General features: G+C 35.5%; 3 long non-coding RNA genes across 5 annotated transcripts; 1 reads left to right on the top strand and 2 right to left on the bottom strand.

Moving 5' to 3' along the window:
• Positions 1-1,068: 1,068 nt before the first annotated feature.
• On the bottom strand, positions 1,069-6,389 carry LOC135789257 (uncharacterized). The gene is made up of 4 exons (XR_010547515.2): positions 6,191-6,389; positions 5,095-5,195; positions 4,086-4,171; positions 1,069-2,284 (listed from the first exon to the last, which is right to left on the bottom strand). It is a non-coding gene; the product is annotated as an uncharacterized lncRNA (long non-coding RNA).
• Positions 6,390-6,755: 366 nt separating this feature from the next.
• On the bottom strand, positions 6,756-10,507 carry LOC135789258 (uncharacterized). Of its 2 annotated transcripts, none has more exons than XR_012334766.1 (6): positions 10,381-10,507; positions 10,043-10,125; positions 9,857-9,935; positions 8,890-8,955; positions 7,919-8,007; positions 6,756-7,078 (listed from the first exon to the last, which is right to left on the bottom strand). It is a non-coding gene; the product is annotated as an uncharacterized lncRNA (long non-coding RNA). The 2 variants fall into 2 exon arrangements; XR_010547516.1 differs by having other exon boundaries at positions 7,923-8,007.
• LOC135789260 (uncharacterized) lies at positions 6,951-12,034 on the top strand. 2 transcript variants are annotated; one of them, XR_010547518.2, is made up of 8 exons: positions 6,951-7,091; positions 8,908-8,967; positions 9,064-9,108; positions 9,875-9,952; positions 10,063-10,116; positions 10,354-10,529; positions 10,640-10,737; positions 11,409-12,034. It is a non-coding gene; the product is annotated as an uncharacterized lncRNA (long non-coding RNA). The 2 variants fall into 2 exon arrangements; XR_012334765.1 differs by having other exon boundaries at positions 10,354-10,737.
• The last annotated feature ends 1,115 nt before the right edge of the window (positions 12,035-13,149 follow it).

Genomic DNA, 13,149 nt, shown 5'->3' with positions numbered 1-13,149 from the left:
GGTGATCAAGGATTTGCTCTTTCCGCCAAAATAGAATTGTTTTCTGCAACGCGCGCGGGGCTCTGTAAACATCGACATAAAATGATCAATGTATTTAATAATAGCGTGGTTTCCTTGACATAATTCGAGTTAAAAGACAGAGAAGCTGTTCCTGAAATTTGGAACAAATATCTGCTTTGAATAAAGTTTAAAGTCGCAATATTTATGCATGCACTGACCAGATTGTCGCTCTTTATGGTTTGTTTTCACTGTCACAAATGATTCTCACTCTGACATTGAACCAAATGTGTTAACTTACCTGAATAAAATGCTGGAAGCAAAACTGAATGAGAGATTTGTCAATAAAGCTGTCAACAAAGTGTCCATCTTCTTTAAGTTGTTCAAAATGATCCATCCAAAACTGTATGCACTGGCTTCTCAGTGTCAACCACCATCGTTCTATTCTTTGGTTTCCAGTGCTTGGACCAAGTGTGACGCATTCTCCATTTGCAGTTTCTTTGAGAAATGTTTGCATGTCTGCCATATGAGTATTTTCAGTTCCATGGTCAATTCTAATTCTTTGTGGGCATCCGTTATTTTCATCAACAGCATTTACGAAATATCCTGCAATTATTCGTGGGTCATTCCCAGATAGCACACGTACGTCTCAGATACGTCTTGTAAAGATCTTTACATCTGCTGACGATCGTCTTTGAATAATACGTTTTCCATATCTCTACAAGACGTATTTAAGATCTTAAAAAATTCTAAATCCTACCTGCCTGCAATGCATCTCCGTTTGGTCTTGAATCCGATCAAACGCAGATGAATCAGCAAAGACCTCCAACTCATTTAATTTTTTTAATAAATGTCTTGTTTAATTGTTTTAAAAATATAGTCAACAGGTTTTTAAGGGTTGGCATTAATTTTGAAGCAAAAATATAATTAGTAAAAGCCCATATCACGTATAATAAAAAAACAATATAGACATTTTGCGTTTAGTCCAAAACGTTAAAAAGGCACTTACCGTAGATAAAGCACCATGCACAAGAAAAGGTGATCTCTAAGTATATATCTAAGGTTGAAACTTTTGATAGTTTTTGACCCCACGCCATCCATTGAAATTGTGTAACACACCTTGCATTTTCACAACATTTAATTTTAAAAATCATCTGAACAAACTCTGAGCAAACCAAATGTGATATTGAGAATGTTTATATAGATGAAGTAACCTAATAAAAAAGTGAAAACACAATACACAATCATTTGACCAGGTTTAATTCAGCATCACAGCATGAATTATATTGACTAGTTTGTTTACCAAATTTGAATAAAATGTTTAACCTATGTGTTAATATGATTACAGCCACAGTGTAACAAAAATACTGCAAAGATATTGATCACATTCTCATTACATTACTTCACAAGACCCAAAACTGATCAGGACACTTTAAGAGCACTGTAACGTAGTAACTGCTGAAAGAACCATGTAATACTGTGAATATAATGACAAACTGTTCCATAACACTTAGATGTGACTTTAATTACAATACAACATACTCTTACTCATACTCAGGGTTTTTAAACTGTGGGTGAAGACCCACTTGTGGGTCGCCCCGTAAGATAGTGAGTGTTGCATTGTAGTGATGGTTTGTCCAATTAATTATTAGCAATGGTTTTGATATACTATAAGATTACACCTGTCTAAAGCCCATAATACACGGCACGATTTTTGGCTGTCCCAGATGAAAGATTACCAATCGTGAAACAATCGTGGAGATTTCTGTGATCGTGGCTCTTAATTGGTGGTCCTATCTCGTACAGTGTGAGAGGTTTAAAGACGTCTGTTTTCCCAGTCCTGGGACCAAAGACACCTACGATAGTTTTATGACAGTGTAAGAAGTTCAGCATGATCAACGCACATCAACAACGTGTTTGCTTCCTCGACCTGCGTACCTGTATTTGTTTACCACTAGCGCATGCTGATAACGGATGTCGCAGCCTCAGATGCAATAGGTGTCTTCATCGACAGTCTACTGCTGAAGTTTAAACAATCCTTGTCACACAGTGTGATAAGGTCTTATTGGATTGCAAAAATCCTGCTGTGTATCCTGGGCTTAATATGTTGTGGAATGAAAAGTTTGGAAAACCCTGCTTAACACAAAGTCTCATTTAAAGTTTATAAGAACTTTTGCAATAGACCGACACTAAACGAAACTGATGGCAGATGAGGTGTTGGGATGACAATGGGCCAGAGTTGAATCTGTGCATCTTAGCAGATCACAGGCAGGTTTCTCCTGAAGTGCTGCATTAAGAAAAGAAAGGAAAAAGATGTTAGAACATTTTTAAGGAAATTGAAATAATTCTCACAATCAATATTTGACTATAAACAATAAATTATTACCAATGCAATAACATGCAAACAGACCTGTCAACCACCTTAAAGGTGACATAGAATGATTGAACGGGGTATTTATCCTTGTTCTGTGATGTGACATGTATACAAATTTTTTTTGTTTGGGTCTGTAATGCCTTAGAAGCTTCCTAAAAACCTCTCTCAGATAGCTCTATTAGGGTGGCGGATTTTAAACAAGTGGTTTAGCACCTTTTTGGCTCCCCCTACTAGGCTTGTTGCGATAGTCGGTGAAACGGTGATTACCGGTGCTTCAGCCTCTCACCGGTTAGATCACTTGCCCACCGCGACACCGTCTTTCACCGGCGTTTTGATATTTTCTTGTAATTAAATCATTTAGTTTGGTTAGAGAGAGCAAACTCTTACAACTGTATGTGTCTGCTGTCCTGTCTGAATTCAGCGGAGCTGAACGCGCGTCATCGCAGCGGCTGCGGGTGTCAGATTTAATTCCTGTCAGACTGCGGCGAGCAGACGATGGCAGAAGACGCGTGCTTACTCGTTTTTGTTATAAGATACATATATGATGTTTAATATAGGCGAGATCGTTTTGTTGTTGTGTTTTTCATTAAGAAGAATAATAAACCCATCATTCAAGCAGCGCTTTATGGAGGAATAGCCGGTTGCTCTGCTTGGGACTGGCGGGTTTCTGTCAGAAGTACCTGCGCACATTGACTCAAGCACTTAAACCAGCTGTTGTACTCGCATTTGCACGCAAATTCATACGCGATTTAACGCAGCGTACGCAAGCGCTGGATTTAAACAACAGTTGCATCTAATTCAAAAGTGAAACAAAAATGCGCACTTCTGTGCATTAATAAGCCCCTCCCACCCGGTGAAACCGGTATAACCGGGTTTGTCACGCACTGATTAACCGGTGGGGAAATTCTGTCACCGCAACAACCCTACCCCCTACTGGTTTTCATTGCGATCTCATTAGTGATTGGCTGACTTTGCTGCCACTCAAAAAATACAGCCAATTATTTTAAAGTGGAGGGGCAGTTAGATGCCTGTGATGTCATAAGCATCAGTTTTTCAGATTGGGTCGTTTTCTGACTGACATTTCTAAAAGAGGAATTTCTATGAGACTGAGATGTTTAGCATGTCTAGCACTTTTTGTATGTTTGTGAATGTGGGTAGACTACCATTATTCAACAAAGACAAGGTAAAATTGGTTTTCCATTCTCTGTCCCCTTTAATAATAGATATACGCAGTAGGCATGGGCTGGTTACCAGTTTCAAGGTATACCGAGGTTTTAAACAGTCAAGGTTACAAAACCACTAAAATGGTCTGTGAAACCGTCTCCAAGGTATGAACTGTATTTATACAAAATTCATTAAATTATTAAGTCATGTGATTGATTTGATGTTTACATGTAATATACATTTTGAAAATATAATATATAATATAATTTAAAGGCTTTATTTTTACCTGCCATTTAAAAATAAAAAAATTTAGTGTAGCAATGGGAATACCGCAACACTGTAAAACCATGGTATTTTTGCTAAAGGTAATCATACCGCCAGAATCTTATACTGGCCCATGCCTACTAAGCGGTTGTACCATGTGCCATGAAACATCAAGATTCTCAAATTTTTAGGGCTAGCGCAATACCACAGTTTTGGCTATTCTTCATGTTCTCTAGGGCAGTTATTTTGCCCCAGTGACAGAAACAGTGACCAAATAATTCATTACCTTATCTACATGTGGGAAGAGGCCCACAGGTGAAGGAAGATTTTTGGCCTGCACTTCCACAGCTGGTAAACATGGATTGTGGGGGGCTAGTGACAGAATGAAGAAGATCAGTTTAAAATTATCATTAGATTTCACGACAGCACTGGACAAATGACTTCTCACACTCAGTGTGACTTGAGACAAAGGATAAACAAAGACATTGAGTATGTTTACATGCACATAATAAGAGGACAATTATCTTATTATGATATTATAAAAATCAGCTTATTACATTAACATGTTTCAAGCGCTTTAATTTACTTTTATTTGTGAAGTTTATCTATCACAGGTGGAGACATACGCACATACGAAACGGCAAAAAAGACATTAAAATCTGGTTTAAGAGCAAAAAACTACCTGTGCCAATCAGTTTTTGCCATTTATGGGCTTTACCCTATAAACGAAAACCGTTTTATGCATTTAAATGACCTTACACGTTATCAGTTTATTAAGCGTTTAGACTATGTAGACACACTTACTGTGCACTAAAATAAAAAAAATTGGTTAACACGACCACTCGTGGTGGCTTCACTCAGAGGTTGGAGAAGACAACCGGTGGACTAAACATCAAGCCTCTGCACGATTCAGGTAAGTGGAATAAAATACATTGTAAATAAACTTTATTAAAACAGATTGTGAAGTCATTCATTCAAAACTTGCTATGACCTAAGCCTAAATGACTTAATTTCTTTTTAGAATTAAGACAATCTTAGCAGGAGAGCCCCAGCAGTAACTTTCTCTCAAGCAGATGAGCAATAAGTTGCTTTATATAGCATGCTGCTTATAGCTAGTGAGAAAGATAATCTAATTGATCTACCATGCATATCCTTCAAATAACTTAACAGAACAACTGAACATGTATAATATGTAATTTAATATGTACATCATTAATAATAATTGTTAATAATATTTAATATTTGTGAAATTATATACTTGTGAATTCATTATATTTGCAATGTTTATACATTACCTGTTTTTAGGTAAACAGATTATCCATCAGTGGGCGCCTCAAGGTCGGCTCTGTAAATACTGTAATCTGCATGTTTCCGAGCACACGTTTACCAGGACACACTAATATTAAACAGAAAAACAACATAAATCAGTGTTAAACACAAACAAATTTTAGGTAAATTAAATAAGGTTTTCATTTTCAAATCAATATAAAAGAAATAAACGCAATAAAAAACAATGTCAGTGACGTAATAAATATGTGTAAATTTACACGCATCATTTATTAAGCATTATAAAAAATCCAGCAATATTATTAAACTTTGGTTATTTGTTATTATCCCTGCATTCAAATTGCAGGTTGGAGCAGGAAGTTGACCCTTCTGTCGCGCAAGCGCGAGCTGGTCGCGAGCATAGACAGTGGTCGCGAGGCCATTCGTTCGTCACGTGAGCGCCATTTTCATCATATGACCGTTTTTCCTCAGGCACACTTCAACATTTTCTTCGCATTTAACATCATTATTGATTATGTAAATAATATAATTCGTAAACATAACGTTTATATTCATTTATAATATGTTTTTTTTTTTGTAATTGTTGGCTTTAAGTTAATTTGTCTGTCAGTTTGTTCGTGTTGGTAAGTAACTTAACGTACGTTATTAACGTTACGTTAGCCTTTTGTCATGTATGTGTTGTTAGAAACTGATAAAAATACGAATTAATTCACAGATATAAATTATAGCTAATACAACTGATAAAATATATTAACATAATTATCAAACCACTTCGCTATAAAACTTTAAGGCTTCTAATGAATACCGGTCGTTTACATAACGTTAACTTACTCCAAGCAAGTCGGGCGGGAAGATACATTTTATAACTCAAGTAACTTTAAGTTAAACAGGGGCTGGTCTAGGCTAACGTTAACTTAGCAAATGTTTACCCCACCACCGCTGAGAAAACGGTTACATGTTCAACGTGCGTTGCCTTCAGGATTTGCAGCTCGATTTTGGCTTGCATTGATAAACGTTACAAACAAACAAACCAAAAAAGAATGATCATATACGACAATCAATCTGTAGATCCACTACATGCATAACATAATGTTGATTACTTACCTCTACTGATGAAACTACTTCGTCAGCGTTGTAACTTCACATGTTGGTTTTGGTAAATCACAAGAGGCCAAAGATCGAGGTGAAAAAGAGAAATAAATCGTTCTGCGATCGTTTAACGCGACGAGACACCGAAGCCTTAAAAACCACAGGCTACTCCAGCCCAAAGATTAGTGCAGCCCTTGTGTCCGGCTTCACGTGGCTTAGCGTTAACCAGTATGACATCACAGTCTGCGCATGTCTGCATGAAGTCAACCACTCATGCTTGTAACTGGGGTAGCGTTTGTGCGCTCAGTGATTTAGGGTGTAACAAAACAAGATTATTACATTAATATTATCAATTAGTATTGTAATAAACCTTTTTAAATGATTGTTAATGATTAAGTGTCATTAACAAACTCTGATTTAAAACATCAATATATATGCTACGTAAATTTTCCTTAAATCATCAAAACATCCAAATTCAATGAAACAAAAACAACAACAATGTATTTAAGATGAGACACATTCAGCATTTATAATTTTTTCTCTTTTTTTGTTTGACTTTGTTTTCTACAGTAGCCTGTTAACAGTAGACCAAAGGTATGATGATCAATTATAAATGCAATATGGTTGAAAGGTCAGTAAACAAACAACAAAAAGGTAATTTCTTAATAGAATGTCTATACATTTTTTGCTTTTGTTACATATTTCATACATCAAAATCATTAAACGTTAATAATTATGTATTCCAACTTGTTGCAGCTTGACAAAAATGTAGCTTGAAGGAGAAGGGACAGCTGAGTAACAAAGTCCTGGTACGCAGACGACGATACTATTACACTGACAAGAGTGTAATGATGATGGAGACACAAGCCAGAGAAAGGGGGGACCAAACACCAGGCCAGAATTCTGCATGAGTCAGGTAAGCATAATGAGTTACAGCAGTGGTTCTCAACTCTGTTCATGGAGTCCCACTGCTCTGTGCATTCTGTATGTCTCTTTGATCTGACAGACTGAGGCTGCGTCCAAATATCACTTTGTGCATCCTATCGTGCATCATGTTCTGGATGTAAAGCATGAGACTTTTAATTGTATGTTAACATTTCTATGGTGTTCACTGCATTATTGTTATGCATTTTGTGAAACATCTGCAACATTTTGTCGTTTATTTAGGGACTACTGAATAAATAATACACTTTAATAAAGCTACATACTCAAAACAAAGAGCTTTTTTACAGGAGCAAAGAATTCTGCATCTAAAAGTTTGATATAAGCAAATGTTCATTTCAGAGTGTTCATTTTATTTACAGAAAAACGTAAAAATGTTAAATATAAATTAAAAGTAGTAAATAAAACACAAATACGTTTTGGTGCAAATTGCTGGCACTACCTGGATTGAAATTTTTACACATGCTAAGTGTGTCCCATCGGATGAATAATTCTACATGCACGCTTGGGATCTTCACGCCCACTAGAATACTTAGGCCAAATACAAAAAAAAAACGTAATGTAAGTAGTCTAGTGCAAAGACAACAAGTGTGAACATTTGGACACAGCCTCAGTTCAGTTCATGAAGATCTCTACTAATGAGCTGATGATTTGAATAAGGTGTGTTAAATAAGGAAGACATACAAAATGTGAATAGCAGAGGACCTCGAGGAACAATGTTTAGGAACAGTTACACTGTATAAAACATTAACTAAACAGACAAATTATTTGTCATAGCTTCAATAAACAAAAGAATGTCACCTACATTTTAGTTTCCAGCATTTTTCCACAATGAAGCCAAACTGGAAGAAAATAAGCTTCTGCTTTGCATCTGACATCAATTCAGAAACCTGCAAAAATAATCACAAGAGAATGAAGAATGTTTTAAATATACATAGAAATAAGCTCTAAGGAGCGGCATGGTTTACAGTAAAATTATGGGGTACTCACACTATGCATACTGTATCATACCAAAGTATGTTTTACCTCCAAAGTTTGGTGTGACTAGTGTGAGCGCTCCGTACCCTACTACACTTGTTCTCTGCAACAGTCCAGTTTAGTTCATGGTAGGGGGGCAATATTTTGAAACATAAATATTTTCAAATTATTTGCGACCCTTACAAAGACACTAATTTCCCACAGCCAGCAACAGCACAATGTTTGTCTGACATCACAATCTTATTGTTATTACAACTTTATGATTGTCAACAACTACTACTTTAGACTGAACACCAGTGGGCGGAGCCAACGATATAATGATGTGCTGTGTCTTTCTGTGGGGGAGGTCAAATGAAAATTAATCTAGCTAGTGACATCACTACTCTAGCCATTTTACATTCGTAAAAGAAGAATGCTGTCTGCGATTCACTTATGTTTCCATGATTGCAAAAACTTTTATCGAAGTACATATACAATTGTTTAAGTGTCATAATTAAAACATTCCTAAATTGGCAGTGACCCTGGCTTAAGTCGATACAAAACTCAAGTGCAAATCATGACACTCATATTAACTGTAGTTTTTGAAATTATTGTAACACAGATATCGGATATGAATAGTGTCTTATGTAAATATAAAAAGAGCAGAACAAAAAATGAATATAGTCAAAAAAATATGATCTGTGCATTAAGATTTGCAATGTATATGCAGTCTTATTGTGACGAGAAAACTTGGTTATTGCTGGAATCATGAATGGTCTGAATAGGATTTGAGTTTGTTTACTTGTGAAACTTACCTGCTCCACCATTTACAGATCCAGTGGGTGCAGATCATCATACAGATGGTTCAAGTGTGGATCCACCTAATATTCAAGGTAAAAGAGCATTTGTTCACAGCATTATCTAAGAAAACATATCACTAGATATTACATATTAGATGTTAATGTCTGACTCTGATCCATACGAAACAGATTTTCTGTCCTGGGACACTCGGCTAACCATCAAGAAAGAACACAGTAGGTTATCAAGAATCTGACCTCACGTTTGATCATTACAAATTATGGCAGTACATTACACATTTAAGGACTGTTATTCCTCTGGCTGATTTAAAAATACCCAAAAGTTCTTAAAAAGAAGCAGCCCTAGTTATTTTGGCTTGTTAAACATAAACTATATAAACATAACTATTGCGACGCCTCCTTCTAATGAACAGGTTTAAATACTTTACTTATTTCCATGAGCACAAATCTTAATGCTACAGCATATGATATTCTAGAAAAAACCGTTTGATGCTAAATTTATAGCAAGAGTTTTGGCAGGGCCCTTTTTCAATACCAACTTAAGAATGACCCTACAAACAAAGTAAGGTTCAACCAGAAAATTAGTGATTCAGTCTGGTGTGGAAGAACTTTGACTGGTCTGAATAGACCTTAACTCAGCTAACACCTTTGATATGACTCAAAGGTTTTTAGCCAACAACTCATCACCTAAACCTATCAATGACTTGTACAAGAAGCTGTAGTCATTTCGGAACAAAAAAAGGCACTTACAAATCTGTTGCAACAAAAATCAAAACATAACTCTTTGTAGTGGTATTATATGGTATAGCATATAGCATATTTGTTTTGATTGGACATACTGGAATAAATAAACATGTTTATTAGAATGAGGCCTCCCAATACTTTTGTCTAGTGTATTTGCCACAGACAGGGTAACGCATTCCTTAGAGTGTGCTTCTTTGTAAATGTGACAAATGAAAATGACCTGATCCATCATTTCCAGCTCCAGTGGGCATCCTTTATCCATCTAGACCCTCATACAGATGGTTGGAGTTTTGATACACCTAAAGTACCATGCAAGGTAAAAGAGCATTTGTTGACATAATTAGGAAGAAAACATAAACGCATTGTTCATGGCATTTAAATACAACATAACACTGTTTAATACTACCTTTTCTGTTCAATCCATAGAGCACTCATTTTCACTCTTGAGACCATGGTGTGACCTGCAAGGTCGAATGGAGAGTAAGTTGCCTAAAAATAAATAAAAATAAATGTATTTAAAATCGTCATTAGCTAAACATCAACATGTCTGAGGCAGATGCAGGTCTGATAATCCGTCCAACATTCAAAACCTCACAGTAAATCTACAGTCTTGAGTACTGTTTTAAATCAATGTATACATATGCTCATTATGAATTTTAATAAAAAATACTAAATGTATATAAAAAGCCTCAATTCAATTATTTTTTGATATTGCAGCTGTAGACGAGACAATCTTGGAGTCACCTGCATTCACTGGTCCAGTTGTTAGTCCAATTACAGATGGAGATTATAGAAGAGGATGATGTCTTTTCTCCAACATCTTTCTAGACTGATAAAAGATCTAGACAGGCTCAAACAAAAGTTAACAGACAGAGGGGCTTATATAGAGAATGGTAAGAACCATTTTATCCGTCAAACTTTTTACCAATTATTGTAAACATAAACAATATTATAGGGCTTAATTTGTTTTAAACATTACTTCAATGTACTGTATCTGTTTAAGGTGAGCAGCTACACATAAAAGAAGAACATGGAGAATCTGCCCAGAGGTGTTAACCAGCAATGCAGCTATACAACTAAATTGATGCAGGCGGAAACAATGTGTGTATGTTATGTCCAAATGTTGTTATGTTCAAATGTTTTACAATATACTTAAACTAAACTGGTGGACCTGTCATTATTGCATTAGTCAAGTACAACTGAGTAGGTTAAGTTTACATATCAACGTCAATAAATATATATAAATAAATATCAGTCTTGACAGCAAACATAATAATGTTAAATAAAATAATAATTACAGCTTTTTAAGAAATTTAAACGGGCTCAAACTATCAGTGAAATTAACTATCAAAAACCTAAAATAACCACAGACACGTGCATAAAATATTTAACGTGAACTAGCTAGTTACTGTACATACATTGCTTATTATCAACGAAATTTCTAGTTAACTGATCCCACACTCAGCATTATTAAAATGTTTTATTACTACATACCTTAAACAAATGTTCCCTTAAATCGCCAGACCAGGACAGGTTTCTTTCTTGCCCTTCTTCTTTTGCATTGCGACATCGATATAAGTGCATGGTGTGGTGTAGCACGAATTTAACGCAAAGACGCTCATATTAATAATATACACGATATTGACGACTAATACGGATGATTTTATCTTTGTTTGACATTCTAATCAGAGTTATATTTAGGAAACAAAGAAAACGTATGACATAGTTTGTAAAATTAATTTTTCCTTATTTTTTGTAATGGTTTCTTTTAGAATGCAGCTGCTGCAGATGAATCCGTCCGTCTACCACTGAAGGAGATGCGGAAATTCCTTCCAAGATGTTCTTTGCCCGAGGAAGCATTTGATTAATTTAAAGATTTTGTGTTTCTTTGTATGTTATAGAAAAACGTTGCTTTTTTTGCATACACTCGTGTAAATATGCATCTTATGAATGTTTTCCTTTGTCTAATTTTAATAAATTTTACGCAATCAACTGCCTGTTTTATTGAAAATACTGTTTTAATTGTTGTCAATGATATATTGTAATAATATGTGTGTATAACTGTGTAGATGTAGTTTAGAGCAATTTATTTTTAATGATCTTTTAATCGTCTTTTAAAGCTCTCAGAAACATCTTAGAAAGAGCTCGATTAAAGCTCTTATAAAGATCTTTTAAAGATCTAAGAAACATCTTGGAAATATCTTAGAAAGATCTGCTAACCATCATTTTAAATATCAAGCGTCTTGAAAAGATCTTAAAAGCGTCTTCAAAACGGCTGGGCTCGTACGTCTCAGATACGTAATTCATATGGGCAAACGACCTTTATAATACGTTTTCCAGACGGAATGGAAATCTGAGTGATTACCTCGCAGATACGTATCTGAGACGTACGTGTGCTATCTGGGTTGTTAGTTTTGTAAGCCTCGAGCCAGATGATTTTTCTGGAAAAACCATCAATGCATCCATTTATACATATTCCGTAAGGTTTTAATTTGTCATACCCGTCAATATGCCAAACATAATTTGGCCCGCGACTGGTATATACGCGTCGACGTAGACGACCTCTCGAACGAAGATCCACACCTTGTCCATCTAAAAGTCGCATTAATTGGCGAACCGTTTCTCGGTCTGTAATAATCCCAGACATCCAACATTTCTGGTGCATCCACCGATAGCCATGTTGACGCCCTGATGCCTGAAGCTGTTGGTGTATAAAATATGCCACTTCTGCATCATCTGTTTTGTTGCGTCTACGCCACAACCGATTCCTCTGTAACGTTCTTTCAAGGGTCCGGAGGCTTAGTTGTGTGACTCTTCCAATGAAATCAGGATCTCTCTATTTGTGAAACCACAACGAAAATAATACTCTATAATGCTATCCATGACCATACGCAAGATCCAAATGATTAATTGTGAGAAACTATGTCAGAATTATGAAATATATGGCATATTTCTGTAGAAAAATACAAGAATTGCAAGGGAAACAAAGTCGTAATTCTGAAATAAAAAGTCAAAATTCTGACTTTTTATCTCAGAATTGTGACTTTATATCTCAGAATTGTGACTTTATATCTCAGAATTGTGACTTTATATCTCAGAATTGTGACTTTATATCTCAGAATTCTGACTTTTTAACTCAGAATTCTGACTTTTTATCTCAGAATTCTGACTTTTTAACTCAGAATTGTGACTTTGTATCTCAGAATTGTGACTTTGTATCTCAGAATTGTGACTTTTTAACTCAGAATTGTGACTTTTTAACTCAGAATTGTGACTTTTTAACTCAGAATTGTGACTTTTTAACTCAGAATTCTGACTTTTTAACTCAGAATTCTGACTTTTTAACTCAGAATTCTGACTTTTTAACTCAGAATTCTGACTTTGTATCTCAGAATTGTGACTTTGTATCTCAGAATTGTGACTTTTTAACTCAGAATTGTGACTTTTTAACTCAGAATTGTGACTTTTTAACTCAGAATTGTGACTTTTTAACTCAGAATTGTGACTTTTTAA

Source organism: Paramisgurnus dabryanus, chromosome 13, assembly GCF_030506205.2.
Source record: "Paramisgurnus dabryanus chromosome 13, PD_genome_1.1, whole genome shotgun sequence".
Classification (NCBI taxonomy): Eukaryota; Metazoa; Chordata; class Actinopteri; order Cypriniformes; family Cobitidae; genus Paramisgurnus; species Paramisgurnus dabryanus.
This window is presented reverse-complemented; position numbering and strand designations above follow the sequence as displayed.